The 18,707-nt window shown below is 40.0% G+C and overlaps 1 protein-coding gene across 1 annotated transcript in view; it reads right to left on the bottom strand.

The window, feature by feature from the left end:
- KANK1 (KN motif and ankyrin repeat domains 1) overlaps positions 1-18,707 on the bottom strand; it is a 193,344-nt gene that overhangs the window by 124,126 nt on the left and 50,511 nt on the right. The window lies entirely within an intron of this gene.

The raw sequence follows: 18,707 nt of genomic DNA, 5'->3' as shown, positions 1-18,707 counted from the left end.
TCCTGGGCTTGAATACTGGTGCAGGTACTCTGAGAAACTTAAACTGAGTTATGTTTCCTCAAAACTCAGTTTGCAGACTTTAAAATGGGAATTCTGACATTTACCCTAACACTGCTGCAAGAATAATAACTGTGAGATCTTGTACCTGAAACACAGAGGATGATCAAAAGAATCAGTTACCTCCACCCTTATAGGATACCTCCAACTCTAAAGTTTTCTGGTTTTCTAATTTCCAAATCTAGCATTCTCTTCCATCTATATCCATGGTGGTGGTAATTTTCTCTTCCATCAAATGTAAATTCCTCTGCTGACTTTCATGTTATTCTACTTTATCTTACTGTCTTCCAGTTTCCAACAAAACACTTCAGTCCTGGTCAGATAAGTCTTGTCATGTTCCAAAGGACACACACTCTTACACCCTGTCTTTACACCTATCATTCCCCAAGCAAAACATAGCTTTTCTTATTCCCCCTGTCAAGGTCCAGCTTGAGTCCATGACCCGAGCAATGCCTACCTTCCAGACAACATAAATAACCATCACACGGGGTCTTAATGCTATTGTTTACTGTTTCGTGTTGACTGAGCTTAGTTGTCCAGCTTGAAAGGGACTATTCTGATCGTTTTAAAAAGATGACTTTTCACCTCACAGTGGACCACAGTAGGGTGTTTACAAACCTGGTATTGTTTGCATCAGCTCTGCAAATGGCTTTTGAAATTTATAAGCCTCTGTGCCTTGAGTGACGATTCTTTTATTAACTCCAATATTTTTATTTGTGTGAAGAGGCTCACACAAGGAGCTTATTCTATCAAAGAGCAGATCATTCAAACAATCTAGGGGGGACTTCTCACGGAGCCAGGAGTTCTTAAGTACATCCAATGTCTGTAGACTTTGTGTCAGAGTGAACATGTTCTGATTTCAAAAACCACTTTTGACCAAACCTCCTATGACTCACAGTGGGGAAAGATGACTGGCTGCTGGGCTTTTCCCTCAAGAAAGGTGATCATTGAAGATCCAGAACTCAGTGTAGGGTTCTAAGGGGGAATGAGCAGAAAACCCAGTGAAGGAACAAGGGAGATAGAGTAAGAACTGATGGAGACACAGAGGGACTGGTTACAGGAGAGCATGAGTCTGAGGGTGAAGAGGCAGACTACCCACAGAAAGTCAGCGATGCCAAAGGTTGTGCATGGGATTAACAACTTGTCACTGGATTCAACAATTAGTAAGGGGGTCATTGGTGACCCCTGAAGATGGCTTTTGGTAGGACTGGCATGGACTGCAGACTGTAGGGGATTGACGAAAAACAAGGAAGGCAAATGGAGACAAGCAGAGAATATCCTGTCAAGAACTGTGGTTATTGGCCAAAAGGTTTGTGCTGGTCATTTTCTACCTTGAAGTTTACTCGACCCAACAGCTCCCACCCCTTTGCTCTCTCACTCCTTTGCTCCTGGCCTCTCCGCAGACATAGAGCTTGACTATGAAACAGACAGACTGCAAACACTTCCACCCTCCCTCTCCCAACACCACCTTTGAACGCCTGGTTTTGGTTCCCTAAGAAACCTTACAGAACTATTCAAGAACTGTACACTATCATGTCTGAACATCTAAGCTGTGTTTCCCTGATTTAGGTAAATGACAGTCATTCGTTTAACAGAGGAAAACAAACCCAGACACTAAAATGTGTCAGATCAACAGAACAAAGTCCAGATTCAGTTAGATACTATATGACCACCTTTATGTAACCTGTGTGATTTATGCTGAATTGCTAAAAAGGTAACTTTAAACATTGTTTTCCCTGCAAACTAGTGCTTTTCTTACTGTAAGTTTTAAAAAATCAGATACGAATAAAGAAAAAAGTTGTAGTACTACCAGCATGTTTTGATTCTACTTGCACCTTGGTATGCAAGCACGGCACATTTATAAACATGATACACAAATGCATATGCATATACAATTTTTTTTTATTGAAAGTGAATCATATGGCACCATTTAAAGCCTGCTTTCCCCATTTATTCTGATGGAAGCGTTGTGTCACTTAATAGTCTTCAATACCTTTAATGTCTGTACAATAATCAATTTTAATATCTAATATCAAATGTAATAAATCCTCTTGAAGTATTTAAGTCACTTCCAATTTTTGGTTATACAGATAGTGCTGAGATGAGTATCCTCAAATGCATCACTAATTATTTCCTAGGGATAACATTAGGGGTCAAATATATGGAAACTACATGGATTTGATATTGTTGGTAACTTGCCCTACAGAATGGCTGACCCAGTCTGTGCTCCAGTGGTCTATGAGTGGTAGCATGAGTGGTATACTTCTCCATGCTCCCTCTAAAACTGGGTAGGAGTATTTTTTTTAATTGTCCTGTTCTGTAGGTTTAAAAAGTTCACTTCATTAGCATATCTGAGGTTGAGCATTTTTAGCTTTTTTGCTCTTCTTGTGTATGTCCTTTATTTTTCTGCTAGACTGTTCATCTTATTCATTGGTAGTACCTCTTCATCTATCAAGGGCATTAGTAACTTGATACCCTAATAATGAAGAGAGGGTGATATAGTAATTAAGAACCTCTGGCTGCAAGGAATAAAACCAATTCAAGCTTATTAGGGCCAGAGGGGATCCTTATATAAGGATACCTAAGAGGTATAAGGATATTCTTAAGGATACCTCTGTACCCTTATATAAGGGTACATGAACTTTGTCCTACATGTTGCAAGTGGTTTCCCTCAATTTTTATTTTATCTCTAAAATGGGAACACTAGTACTTCCCTGATCTGTTTTAAGGGTTAAGGAAAAAGCAGGAAAATTCATGAGTGGAAGTAATCACTGTTAAAAAATTGCTATCTCTTACTAAGGAGCCTCATTCTTTCCATCCTTACAACGAGCCTATTTAGTTAGGCAGGTTTCATTTTCCTTGATAGATAAAATGTAATAGACATCTACAGTTAGTGAAGTTATAATTTCTTATGCGACAAATCATCTCAGTATTGATCCTAAAAAAGATATAACAGTATTACTCCCAGCTGTGTTTTTAGTAACATTTCTTTCTTAATGGTAATCCCAGGGACTACTCCAATCTCTCTGTCCAGTAAACCAGGTTACCAGTTTCTGTATCATCTGTTCTTTTAAGTTTTGCATTAGTAATCTCTCTTCTCATTCTATGACCTTACTATTTAGTGCCATTCTGGTAACCAAATCAATATTTCTGTTTAGGAACCAAAGCTACTTATCCATCACTATGAACTCAACCCCTCCTCCATCCCTACCCCAGAGATACTTTACTTTGCAACATTTCGAGTACTCTTAAAGGTTCTTCAGCATTTTCCCTTTAGTAAAATGACGTCTATGGTAACAGTATACACCTGAACCTATGCTTCTGCTAGGGGGGCAGCAGCGCTGTGCTGCATAAATATTTAATGTACAGCTTGTACTGAAATTCTAGATGATGAGGCAGTCACAGATCCTCCATCATATGATACTTGCCCAAGACAGCATATTTTGATTAATGTCCTGTGCAAGCTTTGCCATCTTCTATAGGGGTCTCCTTTATTTAATCCTAGATATATTCCCCCCAAAGATTTTTACTTTTTCACTCGTTAGTTGTGCTGTGGGCAAGGCAGCACCTAAAATAATGGCAAAGGATGGTAGCTGATTGCTGAAACTGGCTGCACTCACAATTAGCTCGTCACTGAGAATCGTGAGGGTGAAAGTACACAGTGTGTGTGAGGCAAGCAGCTGACATTCTTTGCAGGAATAGTAACAGAACTAAATCATCCATTGCCAGAAAAGGGAAAACGAAACCTCTCCCCATATTTTTATGAATTCACTGAAGATTTATAGAAAATGCTTAGGAATTTGAAAGCTTCTTTTCTGGCATAAACAACTTTGCAGACTGGCCTTGGAAACAGCCAACCAACAACAAATGCCTCTATTTTGTTTGGGGGGAGGACAGCCCACAGACCAGCAGTCATTAAGAAGAGCAGGCAATACCTCCCAGCTGGGATCTGACCACGGGCGGCCACTGCTGGCTGGCTGCAGAGGAGGCAGAGCCCACGGCACTGCCTGGCTGCAGCAAGCACCAGCACAGTGCTGGACTCTGCCGCAGGAGGCTTTCTCAGCCTGTTTTCTCTCTGGACTTACCTCATTCAAAAGGGTAGAGGGCTTTGGCTTCCCTGCTGCAGGGAGGCTGTGCTCAGGCTTTCCTAAAGAGAAAAGGGCTTGAGATGAGAGCAATAACCCCCAGACTGACAGGAGATTCTTGGAGGAGGGAAAGGGTGAGAACTGAAGCAAAAGAGGCCACACCTGTTCCTGGGACACCCTCTCAGACATGTGGGAACCCCAAGGGAATGGCAAGATGCTGAGCTTGGACTCCTCCTGTGACGAAGTGTCCTCCCAGCCTCAGATACAGCCAGGAGCACCAAGGACCAGTGGGAACAGATGACCCAGGGGGCCTTCCTGACCCCCTGACCTGCAGTGAGGAGCTGGAACTTTGGCACAACCCTGGGAGGGTTGGTGTGGGAAGGAGACCTAAGGTTAACTAGGGTTAACCTTGGTTAACCTAACAGAGGTTAACCTTTCTACTACCCCAGTGGAGAAGCCAAATTCATTTAGAAAAATACAGTTTTTTGCCCCCCTGCGTTTGTGGACTAAGATTCATCCCTAATTCATATTAACAACCGAATAAGCTAATGAACTAATGAAAGAACAGTTATTATCGAGTAACCTAGAAAATGTTCCCACAAGGTTATTTCAACTTCACTGGCTTCCATCAGGGGACCAGAATGTTATTCAGAATAAAGAATGCTTTTAGAGCAGAGACTCATGAGGCTTTTGTATCATGCAGGCATTTCACCAAGAACTTCAGCCTAGCTCTTCACCACTGCTATTTAAAGTGTCTGCACTGGCAGAGACAGGTGTCACTGGAGGCATTAGCTGCCGACAGCCATTAGGCCTCAAGGGGTACAAAACTCACTACATGACCCTGACTCACAATCTGGCCCAAGGTTTTTCAGGTCCAACATCTGAATTTTCTTTGGCGCCAAAGATGATTCCTCCCCCCAGAGTGTGGGGTTAATGGGTAACCCACAGCGACATGTTACAGGTATGCACGGGGGAATGCTTTTGTCCCCTCTATGTGAACTACTCCCTTCTCTGGAATTTTCTGACCCAGCAGGGGTTGGAGGCAGACCTCCCATTCTGCCTCCCAGTGCACACTCCTCACCCAGCCGTGGCTCACGGGGCCACAGAAAGACATCACACCCAAGCTGGGCAGGATGCTTCTCTCCTAGGCTTTGAAGGTGGCTGAGGAGCTGCTCCAGATGCAGGTGGACCTGTGACATGGCCCTGAGGCCACAAGACAGTCAGAGGTGGTCTGCAGGAAGGTGAGGGGAGGCTGACGGCAGCAGGCACGATACACAGTCCTTCAGTTCCCTGGGCTTTCCTGTCTGTGGTTCTCAGCGTCCTCTGCAGACCTGGCTTCAGGGTTTCAGTATCTGGAGAAAACCCTCAAGCTGCTTTTGTTTCTCACAGCCACATTCCCAGCTGAGTACCACCCTCTCCCTGGTCCCACGGGATCAAGCAGGGCTATGCTGCGCACGCACGGAATCCGACCAGCAGGAAGCGGACACAGCGGGTGTGGAGAAGGAAGGAGCGAGGTGCCCTCTGGGCCCTCCACTGGCACACCTCCCAGGGACCAGGCCTCCCCTGCCCATCTCCACCTCAGTGCTGCTCGGTGTTCTCCTTTAGTGACATTTCATATGTATCTATGTTCAGACCAGCATCTAATCCATTTCTCCCATTTTCAGCTGCAGACATTTCATTAAACTAAGACACAGCAGGAAAACTCCAGGAGTTCCAAGAGTACTCAGATCCCAGTGCCCACCCCTTGCATAGGCTTGTCACCAGAAAGACAGAATTTTTAGCATAGCCTGGGGCCTGCATTTCAGCAAAAAGTTAAATATTATACCGAGGTGGGAGAAAATACCTAGAGTAATACCAGTTTTCCCACAGAAGGGGTAGGGTCTGGAATAATCTGTCCTATAAACATCCAAGTACAATTTCTGTATATGGTAAAGAACAGTCCAATTAGGTAATTGGTAATTTATTTTCAGTTGTCATACTTGATTTTTCCTTAAAAACTGGCATTGATGTTGTAACAATGTATAAATCTGGGTGTTTACACATCTATGTATATATTCTTGAAAAAAAAAGATAAAGCAGCAGTGAGATATGTTCTTAAACTGTATATACTGTCCCAGGAGAAAAAAAAAATTAAAGTAGATGTAAGTTTCCCCTGCTATCCAAAAGTTCACTTTATATCACTTTGTTTTCACAGAAGACCTGCAGTAGCACCTGTTTTCGCCAACTGACAGAAATGGGAAGAGGATTTCTTCTTTTTTGAAATGGTAATTGCTTCTTTGCTTTACTCCATTTTGGCCTGTGAAAGGTTTCATAGAACACTCTACTTTGGGATAGCAGGTAAAACCTGTATATTTAATTTTTAAAATTCTGAAGAGAGGATCAAGAAAGAAACTTTTATAATATGAACCAGTCGGAAATGAAATAGTTAACTGGCCATGTAAGCCATACTGTTAATAAACAGTTTCTTACACTCTATGGCTTGGCAAAGTCCAAAAATAAGTCACACTTGTGGGAGGGCATGAGAAACAAGGGGCACTCAGCCGTCCAAGCCATACTCCTTCCTAGTTATCTAGATGGATAGAGTAGGAAGAGTATTTCCATTTAAAGCAAAGAATACAAAAGGTGATGTGCTTTTTTTAATGGTCAGAGCGGAGGGTGCTATCCTCTGATGGGGATACCACTTGGCTCAGATCTGCCCTTGACACCATAGCCCCGGGACAGAAGGCTCTACACCCGCCAGTGTTTCTCTCTCCTCTCCTGGTTCTCCGTGGAAGAAGTCACCTCATCTGGGGACAAGGTGGCAAGAGGCCTCCCCGCTTGGCCTGAGTGAGGGAAGGACATGCGAGGAGGTAAGGACCAGCAGTCAGGGCTCTCTATCAGAGCCTCTGAAAGCTGCCTTAACTAAGCTTCAATGTGCTCTCATCCCCAAAGTTTAAATGGGAAACATTTTTACTTTCCCAGAAAATTACAATAAAAGTTTCCATTAAAAAATCAAACCTCTACTCCTCATGCCTAAAACCAGTTGTTCTCAAATATTAGCATAGATCAAAATCACCCTGGGGACTCATTAAGGCCCAGATTGCTGGGCCCACTCTCAGAGTTCCTGACACATTAGGTCTGGGGTAGGGCCTCACAATGTGCATTTCTAATAAATTCCCAGTGCTGCTGCTGGGGTTGGGGAAGAGGAGAAGCACCTTTTGAGAAAAGCTGCCTTAAACAGAGAAGTGAGCTCTCTAGGAGATGGTAAGATCTGTGTTAATAATATGGAAATTCATTCCACAGATGTTCACCAAGTACTTTACCTTAGGTAGAGGGCATCAAATGCTGTAAAGGACAGCAGAGTTCCTCATCCCTTCTCATACATGCCTGAAGTAAAATTACCGTTCCAGGAAGAAGCATCAAATTTATTAAGAAACTCCCTGTATCTCCAACACAAGCTGCATGCCCTGATCAATGCATAGCCCCCAAAGCGAAATGGAATCTCAACTCCCAGCGATTATCAATCAAAGACCCAAAGCAAATGGCTGAGACTGCTCTTGAGACTAAGATTATGACTAGAAAATGATGAAGTACCCATGAGGCGCAAGGGGCATACTAACGGCACACACATGACTAAATCCAGGAGACTTCAAGGAAAGCCAGGCACAGCACCTGGCATGGAGAAGCAACCTGGAGATGAGCAGCTCCTCTTCTGCTCCCTTACCTATCTTCTCTATACCTTGAGAAGTCAGGTTCTGGGGGCCTATTAGGGTGCCATGCTGGGGCCTCCAAGGAGGCTGCTCTTCTGCATCCTACCCTGTCTGCACCCGGACCCCGGGGGTGCATCACCTCAGCAACCTTGAGCATTTGAACTATATTGATAATTACAGGAAGATTATATTAAGCAAGGGGTTCTCAAACTTTAATATGCATCACAAGTAAATGGAGGGCTTTTTAAAAACACAAACTACTAGATTCATACCTCCAGTGTTTAACTTAGTAGGTCTAGGGTAAGGTCTAAAACTTAAATTTCTAACAAGTTCTAAGATGATGCAAATGTTGCTGGTCCAAGGACCATACTTTGAGAATCACTACTTCAGGTTATTCCGTGCAATTAACTAAACACTGTCTTCTCTATTCTCTAATTATTTGATTACATAAAACAGAAATCTCTTTTGTAATGGACTAAGAATGTGGCTCTTGTCACCGACTGTGTGACTTATCTCAGGCAGGTACTGTACTTCCTCTGTGCTCTAACTTTCCATACATAGAGACGACCTACCTCTAGAGTTGAAGGTTATTACTCTGTAATTTTAAAGAAGTTACCAAGTGGGAGCTGCTGGCTTGTCTTCTAGATTGCTGTAGACTGCTTAAACTGAAATAATATGTAACATTTAAGACAAGTACCTGATACTCCTCCTTCACTAGACAAGATGGGAGAAATCTTTATCTCTGAAAAACATAAAGCCTAGCAAATGTAAGCCTTTTCAAAACTCAGAATAGTCTGAGAAGATGCTTATAATTCTTCCTCATGAAAACAAAATGACTTGAATCAAGTTCATTGTGTGTGTAAAGACAAAGCAAGTACTCACAGGTGTCAATTTTAAATATATATACACTTAAAAAAGAGTATACTGTCAATCAAGAATTACAAAATATAAAGGCTTTGTCCCTGTGGAGAATAGGGTGGTATGGGAGCTCATTTCAGTATTAACAATCATATAAATGCCAGACGTCCCTCTCTCTGGAAGAAAAAGCCCGTTTTCCCAGATTGCCCCAGTCAACTGGGCCACACAGTAAATATTTTACATGCCAAGGAAATGTTCTCCCAATCCTCACTAATTATCAGAGCCCTGAGGCTGGTATTTCAGCACAGAGCTGGCGCCCTGCCCACTCACCATCCTACTGATCCTTACCTTTATGGAATGTTACAGGCACAGAACCTCTGTCACCTTTCCCAAGAGATGGGTAGGTCTGAGGTGGGCCGTTCAAGTATTTGCAGCCCAAGGGCTATATGAGATGATACTAGGCATGCATCAGTGATTCCTACTTCTGCAGGACAGGATGACTCCTTCCACTCTAAAGACACACCCAGGTGACCTGCAAACACCCTGGAAGCAGACAGCAGTGATGGAGGAGTACAGCCTATTACTCCCCTAGGCCTGGCCCCTGTGAGCAGCACCAGGCCTCCTGATCGGTGCTCTAATTAAGCTATCCGCAATTACAAAATCAAGAGGTGCACTGTTCGTCTGCAGTTAACCCAGTGTACTATTAAACATTTTCCAAGTGTGTACGTGTCTCCGTTACTTTGTAACGTAGAAGGCGGACCTTCCTCCTTCAGTCACTCTTACCACAGGGAGGTAATTGCTCTGTTTTTTTTTTTCACTCAGGATTTTTAAAGCAGACATTTTAGGGGACAAGGATGAGTTAAAGAACACTATCAACCAGTTTAACATTTTCTTTAAAATAAAAACAGCTCAATGCCTTTGACTTCTATAATCCCTACTCTCCCCACCTTGCTTTCTCACTGATAATGACTTATGTTACTTCTGGGTTTAAAAACAAAAGGTTCTGATTTTTATTCATTAGACACATTTAGAGATGAGAAAAGCAGCAACTTTAATTTATTGATCTACATTCACAAATTACCTTTCATGCTTTGATTGTAAGGACTGTCCTTTGGTAAAGGCAGGAACTCATTTAGGACATTAAGACAGTGCCTGACCTGATGATGCAGCATATATCATGAATTCTCAGACCCTCTTCCCCTTTCCAGTAATTAAAATTTATACCAGCTCAAAAATTTCTCTCAAAACATGCTAGAAAGAAAAGATAATTTCCCACTGAGCCTAACCTTTACTATATCAGGACATATTTTAGGGTAACGTTTGACAAGATTGCAAAGGATGAGAAAGCAAGTCCTAGCAAGATCTGCCATTTGATACAACTTCACCTTGTTCTAGCCCAGAAATCTGATTTGTTCTGAAATCAAAATTTCAGAAATTTTCTAATATAAAGACAGAAATATCATTCTTCCAGAAATAGCCATTGTCATCTCATCAGTTAAAATGTTCCAATGCAAAGGATTCCCACTGCCATATTAAAAATTCCTGCTTGATTTGTGACAAAGGAGCCAAAACTATATAATAGGAAAATATATAAGATATGTAAGAGTCTCTTCAATAAGTGGTGTTGGGGGAACTGGACAGCCACGTGCAAAAGAATGAAAGGGGACCCCTATCTTACACCATACACAAAAGTAAACTCAAAATGGATTATTAAACACTGAATCTAAGACCTGAAGCCATATAATTCCTGGAAGGAAACACAGGTGGTAAGCTCCTTGACATAGGTCTTGGTGATGTTTTTCTAATCTGACACCAAAAGCAAAGGCAACATAGGCAAAAATAAATAAGTGGAACTACGTCTAACTGAAAAACATCTGCACAGCACAAGAACCCATCAACAAAATGAAGAGGTAACCTACTGAATGGTAGAATGTATTTGCAAATGATGTATCTGAGAAGGGGCTAAAATCCAAAGTATATAAAGAACTCATACAATTCAATAGCAACAAAATAAATGTATAAAATGGGAAGATCTGAATAGACATTTTTCCAAAGAAGACATACAGATGGCCAACAGGTACATGAAAAGATGCTCCACATCACAGTGAGGTATCACCTCATACCTGCCAGAATGGCTATTATTAAAAAGACAAGAAATAACAAATCATGGGTAAGAATGTAGTGGAAGGGAACCCTTGTGTGCACTGTTAGTGGGAGGGTAAACTGGTGAAGCCACTATGGGAAACAGTATGGAGGTTCCTCAAAAAATTGAAAACAGAAATACCATATAAGCAGTCAACTTTACTTCTGAGTATTTATCTAAGGAAAACAAAAACATCAATTCAAATAGATATATGCACCCCCTTGTTCATTGCAGCATTGCTTATAATAGCCAAGATATGGAAACAACCTAAGTGTCTATTGATGGATGAACAGATAACGAAATTGCCTTTTAAACAAAATTAATTGCCTTTAATTTTTCTGATGTAAGTGCCTGGGGACTAGACATCTTCACTGTTTTCTTGGTAAAATGTGTTCTGTCTTAAAAATATATCTTGATTTAAAAGTGAAGCTTGCCTATTAAAACAAAAATAGCAACTTCTCTTGTTCAACAACACGTGATCTCATTTCCTAAACGTCAACAAGCAATACATTCCTAAGGTTCTAAATTTTATATTTTTCCCATGTAGGTGCTCGTAATTTTCATTTAACAAGGTTTCTAATATTAGAACAACTCCATTAACATGTGTTACCAAAGGAACACTATGTAATGCCTGCATTACCACAACATCTAGCAATTGTCAGCAGTCCTATGGGATGCTTTTCTCTGGCTCTGGCGTATACATAGCTGTATCAAGTGTCACTGTTTGCCTTGGTGACAATGCCTTTTCTATGGAGAAGACACATGACACCACCCTGTCACACAAACACCCCACAGCCGAGTTGGTCTGGGATGGCTCATGCAGCTGGCTGGAGGAGCACTAGAACCATCCATCCCACCCCCAGGGTCCCCATCTACTGGGAAACAGGCATCACACACCACCACAGGGGTGGCCGTTGCTCACATTAAAAAAAAAAAACAATTTGACAAAATGTATCAAGAGTCTTTAGAGTGGTTATAGTTATTATACACACACACGTTTATAATTTTTAACCCAATTACTTCATTTCTAATAATATAAAGAAATGATGTTTAAAAAAAATCCCACACACATTTAGGCACAAATACATTCACTGTTCCATTATTATAGCAGCAAAATGTCAGAAACTTATTTTATTACTAAGCTATTATGCAGACATTAAACATGTTCATGAAGTCTTATGAAGAACTAAGCCAATGAGTATTAAAGAACAATTAAATTCACATGAAAAACAATTTAGTCACCATCTAGTTTATATATATATTCTAAAAGCTTGCAAAAAGTACCTATTTTCATATGCACAGTATACATGACAAATATAAGTTAATGGAGGCAGGTGATTTAAAAAAATAAATGAAGTCTCCAATGCTCAGTTTTCATAATAAATAGTGTGAAACAGGATGTGTCCAGGTTTTATCAACAGCATTAAGAAAATTATTTCTGCCTGTTATGATGATGAAAGTTCCTCTCACAGATTAACTTTCTGGTCAGAACACCACAGGGACAGGGCCTAGGTCACAGATGGGATTTCTAGTGATGTGAGCCTTGATCTCTTTCCATACTATAGGCTCTACACCCAGCTGGGCCCACTGACTTGTACTAGTGCAGCCAGATAGTAAGACTTGGTGATCTCAAAACTGCTAACCATGCTAGGAAAACACGTCAAGGCTTCATGTTCAGGGCATGCTAAGGACACCATGTTTTCATGGTAATTAAAATACAGGTACAGATTTCTTAAATTAAGTCTAAGTTAACTCTACAGTGATGCATTTTTTTTCCAAATGTCTATACATAATTTACTATATACATTTATGGTATGATTATATGAACCAAAGAATTCAATAAATTCTGCAAAGTAGCGATTATAGACCATACTCCAAGCTCAGATCAAAGCAAAACCTCACAGAACTAAAAGGCATTTAAACAAAAAAGCCCAATAAGTGAAGAAACTATTCTCCTAAATAATTACTGTTTCAAAGAAACAGAAATCCTAATATGAGAATGTTCTGAAAAAAAAATAGACTTGGGGTGGGGACAAAAACAAAGAAATAATTAACAAAAACAGAAACCCTGTAGCTTTTGTAGGAGTTAGTCAAGGTGAACAATGAAAACAATGCAAGCCGTAAGTAATTAAAATAAGTGAACTACACATCCAAATGAGGAAAAACACTCAACTCCATTTATTAGAAAAATTACTACAAAATATTTCAGCCACAACGAATGCATTAAGACAGAAAAAAAAATGATACATATAAGAGGTTGTTTTAAAAAAATCTCAAGGAGGTAATTCTCTTGTAAATCTACATAAAGGTGAATACAATTAGAAAGAAGAAAAGTACTATGACAGACTTGGGGGAGCATAAGAGAATGAGGAGTAATACAGAAATACTAAGTTACGCTTTCCGAAACAGAGTTGACATCATGGAGGAGCTGCAGGAAGACAGCAGGCCAGTGAGTCAAGCAGCTGAAACAGTTGGGTGCCAGAAAGATGGAGGAGAGACCTCTGCCCTCAACAGCCTTCTGATGTCCCAAGTCCCAAGCAGAACTGGTCCCGGATAGAGACTGTAACTTAATAAAGTCACACTGGAACCACCCTTCCCCCCCGGGGGGGCAGGTCTATATGGAGATGGCCATTACACACTGCCATGGGGGTGGACATTGGTCCCACTTTTTAAAGGGATCAATTGGGCAAAATATATCAAAGGTTACATTTTTAAAAATAAACGTGACTTCTGACCCTATTGATTTTGCTTCTAATAATACACACTGAGAAAATATTTAATAAAAACCTACAAATTTAGAAACAAATACATTCACTGCCCCACTGTTATAACAGTAAAAAGTCAGAAACTTAATTATTGAATTATTATGCAGATATTAACAAGTTTATGGATTCTATTAACATAAGAAAATATTTATTTTATAAAAAGTAAAAACTGGGTATGAAGTTAAAGAGATTATACAAAAATATATACAAGTGGCTGAACGGAAGTACACCAACATATTAATAGTGTTTGTCCTTGGTCTTAAAACAGTTTTGGAAGACTGATTTTTAAAACCTCTGAGGCTTAAATGTGCTGAGAATGGGTAAGATAATGCATGTTAAAGAGCTTACTACCATCTGGCATACAGTTGGTAAAGAAAAATTGTGGTATCATTAGGCAGGATCACTTTCTACCTCCTATTAGACTAGCCTGTGACTTTAGTTCACAGTTTCTGAGTTTTGTCTTCCTCTCTGTAAAGCAGGAATAATCACAGTTACCTAATAGGGGGCATGAAGATTAAATAAAAGAAAGAATGCAAAGGTGCTAGGCTTAAGCACTAAAGAAATGTTGTTCTCTCTCTCTCTCTCTCTGGAAGACTATAAATTTTGTTCATGCTGGACAATTTTAAGCCAGTTTAAAAATTAATTCTAAATTTAATACCTCTTGGCCATTTAAAGTTATAGAACATATGCAACCTTCTACACTTCAGGAACATACTCAGATGAGAAGGTCTGACTCTGACAAGCTCATGAATTGCTCCAGGTGCCCAAGTCTTTAAAATGGGCCAGGCTTGCACTGAAGTTGCACAGGGAAGGCACCCGCAGACTGCTACTTTTCCAAAGGAATCATTCCCATGGATACATAAATAGATTTCACATTCCCAAACATGTGCTTCATCTATACAGCACTTCCAAACTAGGAAATGTTACACAAGTTTCCCTTGTTGGCTCCAATCTATGCAGAAGGGACTTAGAAGAAACAAGTCGTGTTTTGTACAAGAAATCTTTAAACCCCTGTCTGTGCGAAGCTGCAGGAGAGCAAACATGAAGCCTTTCCTTCCTTCCCACTGCAAGGAGTGTGAGTTAAGATGAAGCTACTAGTATTTTTTCCCAGTAATAACTAAACAAGAAAGGTGGCGGTGGCAGGGGTGGAGATCTTCATGGGAATAAATGATCTCCAGCTCTCTGGCTTATTTAATTACAAAAACTTTCCTTAATATGCCTAGTGGTCTTTAAAAGAATATAGGCATGGATGGGCAGAGGCAAAACAGAGGACTTTGGTGTCTCTTCTGCACTCACAGACATGTATCTGTACACGGGTGAGGCCAGGCCCGTTCAGTGAAGCTGTCCCACCCATACTCCTTGCTGCCTGAGCATCCATGTTTGTGCCACTGTCTCCCACTTGCCCCAGCCACCTGTGGGGAACAGAGTGACTCTCCAAAAGAAGCCAAAAACAATGCTATCAAAGAGACTCCCATGAGTTGAGCTGATATAAGGTCAAATTCATAAATGACAGCCTGACCCCAAGAATTTGAATTAAGCATAGAGAATAAGCAGTTAGCAGTGAGTGCACCTGATGAAAGGGCGCTAGGAGGTGGGAGAGGAGCCAGGAAGATTCAGGGCTGGGGGCAGCCCTAGATAATGAGGAGGCCCAAATCAGGAGTGAGTAGAAATAAGCATATATAGTGCCTTGTAGATGTTAACTAGTGTTAATGTGAAGCCATCATGGTTGTCAATACATTTTAAAACACTGCTTTTCAGCTTCCTTATATTAACATTGTGTGATTTATATATATATATAAAATCAGTGTAAAATGATCTGAGCACTTATCCTCAATCTAGACATGTCTATGTATATAACTTATAAGTATCTATTTTGAGGACATGTACTCAAACTGTTTCACATGAATGGGGAATTTTAAAAGTTTAGAGACTTCTAACATAGAAAGCAATTTTATTATATTAGGAGACAGAGGTGAGCAGTTAGGATGCCAAAAAATGAGTAAAACATAGACCCTGTCCTCTGGAATCTCAGGGACCATAATGTGTTATAGGTAAGTGAAAAAGAGAATCTGCCATTTTCACCAGGTCTCCAACAAATATTTGTTTGCACCCTGTACTGCCCTAGATGTTTTATATCACTTTCTATTAATCAAACGAGCTACCAGGGCTGAACTGATTTGAGATTCTGATTTAAACAAAACAAAAGGTACCTCTCCCTAGCAAAGCACACAGAAACGTAATTCTGTATTTCGTTTCACTGATATTTCTTCCCTAAACTCCAAGGATAAGACACTGATGATTCTATTGCCTATGTGAAAATATAGAAACATATATATATATAACCATGTAACCCTAAACTAAAAGATTTTATGTTTAAACAATGCAAAGCACTTAGAGGTCTATTCATAGGCTTGTATTTTCAATAATATATTACTAGTGGCAATGAGAGAAATCCCATCAGAAATAAAACAGCACATCTATTCTCAAACACAATGCACAGAACTGACACAGACAGAATATCACTCCACTTACACAATGGCTATTCAGAACTCTTAGTTAATGCAATAATCACAGTTTAAGATGAAACACAATGCACAAAGAACAGAAATATAGACAAAGTTGCCATATTAGGGATGTGGATAACAGAATTCGCTTCCTGGCAACAAAGACTTCAGTGAGGGCTATATGTAAATGGTTTAGTAAATAAAAATAAAGTCTGATAAAATATTTCATCAGTTTGCTTTTAAATGGTTTTATGCAACAGAGCTACAGTACACAGGTTTGCTTTGTCTTTTCTCTTAACCAACCAAATAAAGTACTTGATATGTGTCAACATTACCAACCATTGCTTCTCAGGGCCAAGCTGCAGCCTGCGAAACGCCTCCTTTCACTGGCTGATTTCTACAGTGCTTTTAGACTGCAGAAATCTGCATTAATTCCCATTCAGACTCTTTAACAATTAGTTTAGTACAACAGAATGACTGACACAGTAAGACTGAAACATGACATCTCTAGATAAAATAATCACCTGGATGCATGTAAAAACTTCCACAACATTTTTCAAAGGATATTAGTCCAAATACAAAATACTGCCAGAATCCCTTCTACATGATCTGGGACTTGGCGTAACCCAACTTCTTTAATGGGTTGAGTTCTAACAGTAAGGCAGTTTGGTGGGAAGTACCCAAAGCCTTAAAAAACAAAACAGAAAAAGGACTAACTTTGGATCAGCAATTCCCCTTTTGAGAATTTGTTTAAGGAAATAAATAACTTAAAAAGAACCTAGTGATGAGAATATCTCAAAGATGTTCATTGTAGTGTTGTTACTTGTGCTATTATTAAGAAATTGGAAACAATCAAAATGACTAATGTTTTGATAAAATAAGGGTGCATTCATATAATGGAATGCTCTGCAGCTGTTAGAAATGATAATATAAATGTATATATAGTAACATCAAATGATGCACACACTGTATTAGGTGAAAAAAGCAATCACTAAATACTATACATAATTATCTCCATTGTCTGTATGTATACACAGAAAAAAAATCTTGTATTGATACAGAAAAGCACATTTTCCTTAGGTCTACCCAAAAGTTTCACTTCTGTCCCTGAAGCTGAGAAATAAGTTTGCTCTCCTTTCTCCCCAATAGCTTTTCAGCTATTCCTGGTAGGGCACAGTTTCTAGTCCATATGCCTCCCTGGTTTGCCCTCTTAAAATAGAGAGCTCCACACTGAAAGCAAGAAACATTCCGATGCAGGCTGACCAAGGCAGAAAACAATGGGATGACTACGGCCGTTGTTCTGAATACTGAGATAATCATGCTGCTGGAGATGGCCAACTATGTCAAACGACTGGCTAAAACCTTAAATCTTTTTAACAAGAACTTGTACTGACCCAGGTCTCCCCATTCCACAAACACACACTTTTTTTCTTTAACCTACATATAAGGAAGTTGCATACAGTAGAGTTTACTTGCATATATTTGCTCATGTAGACTGCCTTCAGCTTTTGGAGGCTTTTTCTACTTTGATTTCAGACATCTACAGTTGCTTAGCTTCCCTTCCAACACTAGGATAGATATAAATTTGATCCACCCAGCTTTATCAAAGACCACTTTCTTAAACTTGAACACCATGTCATTTTGGAAGGGCTACTCAAATCATTTTATTTTATGAATTTAAACCACTCTGATATTAAAACAAATTTGGGTAAGTTAAAATATAAAATATGAAGTGGATTCACCTTTGTGCAAAAACAAGAAACTCCAAAGACATTTAGCTCCTGCTTATGCTTCCCACATCTCCCTATAGCCCCTGCCTTCAATTAACTCTGCAACCTTCACGCTTCCACACCCTCCAAAAACAAGTATAAACTTTCCTCTCCTTTAATGGTACCTTGATGGAAAAATGAGAATAGCACTGGCAAGAGAGGAAGTTGCACAAAATCAAATGGTTCATCGGCCTTCAACACATCTATGCATCTTACAATCAAGTTCATATTTTCCAGTTTATCCATAAAAGGATTCTAAGAAACTTAGTCAAACGCTTGGTTTTATACTCAAACTCTCTCTTTTATTAAATAATTGATTTAAAAAAGAAATGAGGTTCATTTAAGGCTTGTCCTTGGGAAACCTGTGCCAACTTCTTGCAATCATTGACTCTTTCCTAAGGAATCACAAACCATCCCTTCTTCCCTTTATTCCATTCCAAGATTACTTCACACCTGTTCCTTAGAAGGCACTGAACCGCGTCTGTGAGAGATAAAACAAGGAGTTATCAGAAGCTTATGTTCTAGGAGGGAGAGAGAGGTGACACATATGCAAAGAACACCAACACAAGATAAAAATGCTTCAACAAAGTTCTGGAATAGGGAAGCACTGGCTTGCAGGTGGGAATGGCTCCGTCTGGTTGGACCACAGTATGCGTGAAGGGTAGCAGGGAAGGTAAGGACAGGGTACGTGGTAGATAGCCACAAACATATTTAAATGGAAGAAGACTCCAGTTTTGCTAGGGAATCACCTTAAAGCTTTCTGGGCCACAGTTGGAAAATTTTACCATTTCCTATTTCAGAAAATTAAAATGTTTTCAATTTCTAAAAATTACCTGT

The sequence above is a fragment of the Manis pentadactyla genome, chromosome 3 (assembly GCF_030020395.1).
Source record: "Manis pentadactyla isolate mManPen7 chromosome 3, mManPen7.hap1, whole genome shotgun sequence".
NCBI lineage: Eukaryota > Metazoa > Chordata > Mammalia > Pholidota > Manidae > Manis > Manis pentadactyla.
This window is presented reverse-complemented; position numbering and strand designations above follow the sequence as displayed.